Source organism: Lithobates pipiens, unplaced genomic scaffold, assembly GCF_037356315.1.
Source record: "Lithobates pipiens isolate NorthernLeopardFrog02 unplaced genomic scaffold, aLitPip1_a1.2 Scaffold_18, whole genome shotgun sequence".
Lineage (NCBI taxonomy): Eukaryota > Metazoa > Chordata > Amphibia > Anura > Ranidae > Lithobates > Lithobates pipiens.
In genome coordinates this window covers 250,127,504-250,133,503 of record NW_027507758.1, presented here as the reverse complement: position 1 = coordinate 250,133,503, position 6,000 = coordinate 250,127,504, and positions in this window count along the sequence as shown.

Here is a 6,000-nt window from a genome sequence, read left to right as displayed (position 1 = left end):
AATATTATTGCAGTTTGAAAGAGAAATGTATTTAAAAAATGCCTCTCAGACATTGTCTGGCATATCAATGGCACCCCTACCCGCAAAGTACTCCATATATCGGTTTCTGACCTTGAGGGCGCTTTGGGGGGGAGGGGGGCAAGCCAGGACGGCCAGCTTCAAGAGCCGGCAGGTTGGCATTTTCTGGTAAGTCTGTGTCAGGCCCAACTGAGGCCACATAGTTTGGAGAGTACTTTTTCAGAAAATTGTGCAGAATGCAGCATGAAAGCACAATATGATTGGAGTTTATATTCCGCCATGTTGATTGGAGTCAAAAAAAAGGTGGAACCGGCTGGCCATTATCCCTAAAGTCCGGGGTGAGGGTCCTCATTGGGAACGGCCGCATCAGATGGTTTCCCAGTGCAAATGCTTTATCCGCAAAGAAGATGAAGGGGAATCCTTCCACATTCTCTTCTAGAGGTGGCAAGCCCAGACTGCCACTCTGGAGACGCCAGTAGAACTCCGTCTGCACAAACACTCCACCATCCGGCCATTTTTCCCCATGTCCACATACAGGAAGTCATATGTCGCTGACACCACCGCCAACATCAGGATACTATTATACCGCTTGTAATTATAATAGTAGGACCCCGAGTTGGGGGGTGGGACGATGTGGACGTGTTTCCCATCAATTGCACCTCCACATCTGGGAAAGTCCCAACGGGTGGCAAAGTAGGAGGCCACAGACTGCCATTCCTGTGGCGTTGAAGGAAACTGTGCAGTCAAACAAGGAAAAGAAAAAGTCATTTTGCACATCAACATTGCAAGCAGATTAGACACAAACATTTTTGCCCAAGATCAGTATAACATTTCTGGAAATGAGTATTTAAAGCCAAAAGTATAAGGTCCCCTTATTATCAGATTCGGATGTTTTGGACAGGTAACCCTCTCCACTTCATTGAGAGCTGAATGCATAAATAATGTGTGATACTTTGGCCAGCCCCTCCTTACTTACATTATTGGCAGCCCACTGGACAGGTAAGAAGTGTCATAATAGAAAAAAAAAAAAATGAACAAATGGAAGCACATTTTTACATTCTGCTATTACCTATCAAGATAATAATAGGAGAAAAAAAAACTTTAAACAGTAGCATTTGAAAGTATTGAGGCAGGCCCTTGCACTACATGCTTTGGTGAATTCATCCATAAATCTGACCACAAAAGAGGTAGGTATAGTGTGTATTGGGTTTGGCAAAGTCAGCAGATAGAGGATTGCTATCAGCTGACCTAGCAGTTGGGGGGTTCCTAATGAGTTTGGACAACCAAAAAAAAAAAACCTCTGGCACTCTGCATGAATTTAAGCACACACATAACATTTGTACACATTTTAGGGGGTGTTTAGAGGAAAGCAATACTATGGAGCTGACAAAATACATTGCTAAGTGACTAGGCTATAGGTTTATGGGCCCAGCAGAGCATGCTGGGGAAGTTATATGCATGAAGGACAAAAAACAAACTTTAAAAGCTTCCAGCATGCATGAAGACAAAGGGGCACAGCATATCAATTACAGCATATTGCAATCATGGTAATTAGGGAATGAGGAAAGAAATACAATACATTAGCAAACATTAAATACATAGAATGTGATGTTAAAGGAGAAAACTTACCTTAATATAGTCCTTCTGCAGGACCTGTATTATGGCAGAACAGGTCTCTGGAATAATAATTCTCCGGGCCCTGGGGGGAGATGCCTGTCGAGAACTTGAGCTCCTGAAGACTTCTTCCTGTCGCCAAGTACCGCAACGTGGCGATGAGCCTCTGCTCCGGAGCGATGGCTTGCCGCATGCAGGTATCCTGCCTGATATAAGGGGACAGCAAAGCCAGCAGACGGTAAAAAACAGGGTCCGTCATCTGGAGATAATTCCTGAAATCATCAGGATTATTATCCCGGATCTCATGAAGAAAAGGCATGTGCGAGAATTGGTCACGCTGGAGCGACCAATTCTTGCTCCATGAACTCCTCCTCGCCCTGTTCATGAACCAGGCTTGTGTCATAGCTAAAAGCCCAACACCAAGCCCCTTCACAGCACGAACTCTACGACGAGTACGTACACGAAACATGGCTTCAAAACGGTCGGCTGGTCAGAACGGACAACAGAAAGCACCAATAAACAGCAAGGCCTGAAAGAACGAACTGAAAACCAGAAACGAGCGGACAATAAGCACTGACAATTAAAGCGTACTATACCAAGATATAGTCCGCAATGACCAACAAATGCAAACTGAATACACGCACTGAAGCAGATACGCACCGACAAGCACAAACTGAAGAGCAGTAATGATCGGAAGCACAAATCTGAAAAGCGCAAATTGTCTCTAACCAATCTTCTACTAACACACAATAAACACGAGATCAGGAGAAGGAGCCCAAAGGGTGCCGCACGTGGTGCTGAACTTCCCTTTACTAGTCCCGTCGTACGCACTTTACGTCACCGCGTTCTTGTCGACTGGAAATTCCGACAACTTCGTCCGACCGTGTGTATGCAACACCAGTTCCGGACTAAATCCATTGGAAATTATCCAACGGATTTGATGACTGGAATGTCTGACCTTGTGTACAAGGGCTAAGAAAAACGTTTTTTCCCCCCAACATTTTCGGTCTTTTTTCATTTTTTTTAGCAAAAAATAAAAAACCCAGTGGTGATTAAATACCACCAAAAGAAAGCTCTATTTGTGTTAAAAAAAATTATAAAAATTTGGGTACAGCGTTGCATGCCTTTGCAATTGTCATTCAAAGTGTGACAGCGCTGAAAGCTGAAAATTGGCCTGGGCAGGAAGGGGGTAAAAGTGTCCAGTATTGAAGCAGTTAAACTTCACCACAATTTTATCCCTTACCTGTCTGGTGTGTTCCTTGGCCTTCATGATGCTGTTTGTTCACTAAGGTTCTCCAACAAACCTCTGAGGGCTTCATAGAACTGTATTTATACTGAGATTAAATTATACACAGGCGGACTCTATTTACTAATTAGGAGAATTCTGAAGGCAATTGGTTCAACTAGATTTTAGTTAGGGGTATCAGAGTAAAGGGGGCTGAATACAAATGCATGCCACACTTTTCAGATATTTGTAAAAAAAATTTGAAAACCATTTATAATTTTCCTTCCACTTCACAATTATGTGCCACTTTGTGTTAGTCTATCACATAAAGTCCCAATAAAATACATTTACATTTTTGGTTGTAACATGACAAAATATGGAAAATTTCAAGGGGTATTAATACTTTTTAAGGCACTGTACGTGTCTTGAATCAGATTTTAACACTTAATTGCGAACTCCACGTAAAAATGATTTCAGTTTCAGGAGGGCCCTGGTAGACTGAATCACCATCTTGATTTGTATATCTCTCCAATACTCCAGTGACAAGATTTCCATGTAGCCTCTGCCAGAAACCAAAGTGTCATAGTTGGGGTATGTTTTCAGCTGACTTTTCCAGTCATAAGGGTCTGACATGGGTGGTATGTTTTAGGTCATTATCTTGCTGTTGGAAGAATCCGTGACCAAAAGACTTAGACTAGAGGGTAATGCATGATGCTGCAAAATGCTGTAGTAGGTTTTTCTGGATCCAACAGAAGAGCCACAGACCATGACACTACCTCCTCAATATTTGACAACTGGTGCAACACACAGAGGAGGCATCCATTTCTTTATGTAACACTGTACAAAAACCCTGCTTGCTTAAGGTTTAAGATTTTGATCATTTTTTTCCATAAGGTCTTCAGAAGTCCAATGGTGCTTGTTCTTGGCCCCATTGAGTCTCTTTTTATTATTAGGCCATTTTAACAATGGCTTTCTTGCAGCCACTCGACTTGCTGAACCGACAGCTTGAAGTTACTCTTCACGATTTTAAGGCTAGGTTGTACCACAGTTAAAGCAGAACTAAACCCATTAGTTTATAATCCCAGCACGAGGTGGGAATGTAACAGTTTCATTGGTTGTGCTCTTACCAAACTGTGAAAACAACAAATGACTTGTGTCATAACCGATCACATGTGCAGCATTATGGCAGTTGAAAATCAAACAGAGGCTAAGATGGCAGCTTCCTTGGCTGAAAATAACAGGACGGTATAATTTGCCTATCAGGCAAGCTGTCAACTCTCAGAAACCTGTCTATTGATCCAATTCGTTTTTGGTCTGCCAGACCTTTCACATGTTTCTAGGAGTATTTTGATCATATAGAAAACTGTACTTTCCAACACATCTGAGTTAACTTACTAAAACTGGAAAGTGCAAAATCTGGAGCAGATTCCCCCACTCATACATTCGATGTGGATAGGGGAATCACTTCTGCAGCACTATTGTGTTCTGCCAGCAGGAAGCTTACCCAGCCAGCAGAAGACAGTGATCAGTGTTACTGGCTATAGCCAGCTGCATTGATCGTTCAGGAAATACCCGACTGGAGGATTGTACACAAGTCTTCACAACCCATACATGAATCGAAATTCATCTGGTCCCATTCATCTGGCTGAATTTTGATCCATGTATGGTCAGCTTGATTGTGGAGGGCCACCCTAAAATAAAAAAAATGGTATTAAAATTCTTAAAAAATTTTTTAAAAAATTAAAAAAAAAAAAAAAAAAATTACGTTTTTTTAACCACTACAATACAGGGCACTTTCACCCCCTTCCTTCCCAGCCCAATTTTCAGCTTTCAGCGCTCTAGCGCTTTCAGTGACAATTGCGCAGTCATGCTACACTGTACCCAAATTAAATTTTTATCATTTTGTTCGCACAAATAGAGCTTTATTTTGGTGGTATTTATTCACGACTCCGTTTTTTATTTTTTTGCGATATAAGCGCAAAAAAAGCGGAAATTTGGAAAAAAAACAATATTTTCTTTTTTCTATTTTAAAAGAAATCCAATAAAATCAAATTTTGTCATAAATTTAAGCCAAAATGTATTCTGCTACATGTTTTTGGTAAAAAAAATTCCGTTAAGTGTATAATAATTGGTTTGTGTGATCACGGACATATGTACGCAAATGATCATGTACATATGTGTGCAGGTGATCACGTACATATGTGTGCAGATAATCATTGGGACATGTGATTTTAGTGGGACATGTTTTTATTATTAGTGACATGTGTTTTTATTATTTGGGGACATGTATGTTTTGGGGACATGTGTGGGGACATTGTGTTTATACTGTGTGGTGTGCTTACTGTGTGGTGATTTGTGTGTACACTAGACTAGTGATCAGTGAGTAAAAAGCTGTAAAAAACAGCTCATACTCACTGATCATCAGCCGGCTGCAGCGATCTGCTCTCCTCTCCTCAGCGATGACTTCTGTGTGAGGAGAGGAGGAGCCGATTGTCTAGCAACCGGCTGTTTGTTTACATCACATGACGGCCGTGTCCAATCACAGAGCCAATCACAGAGCCCTCCTGCCGATCTGAGATGCGCCGTGTCCGGGTGAGACGGGCGCATCGGGATCACGCCGCTGCGCGGGCGATCCCGCTCCTCCTGATGGACGTTCCTGAACGTCCTATCAGGAGTAGACGGCTCCCACCCGGTCGTATATGTGCATTGGCCGGGTGGGAAGTGGTTAACTTACCTGAAACCGCTGTTGCTAGGCAGTCTTCCTAATCTGCCTCTTCCTATTCCGTGGCACTTCCTCCTCTTCAGCGAGCGGCCCTGTTGCCTTCTGGGACATGTGTGTATCCCAGAAAAAAAGGAGTCATTCACAAAGCGCCGTAGGAAATGGGCAGTGAAGCTGCAAGGCTCCACTGCCTGTTTCCATTCGTTAAGATGGAGGCACCGGCAGTCGATCCGATGGACGGATCGGCCTCGGGCAGCCGACATCGCGGGATCGCTGGACAGGTAAGTGTCTTTATTAAAAGTCAGCAGCTACAGCGTTTGTCTTTTAAAAAAGAAAAAATATATAATGTTCTGTCTGCCTCTTTATTATTGGCTTTTTCTCAAGGGTCTAGTACCTCAGTTTGCTCCAACACTGCTTTTATACA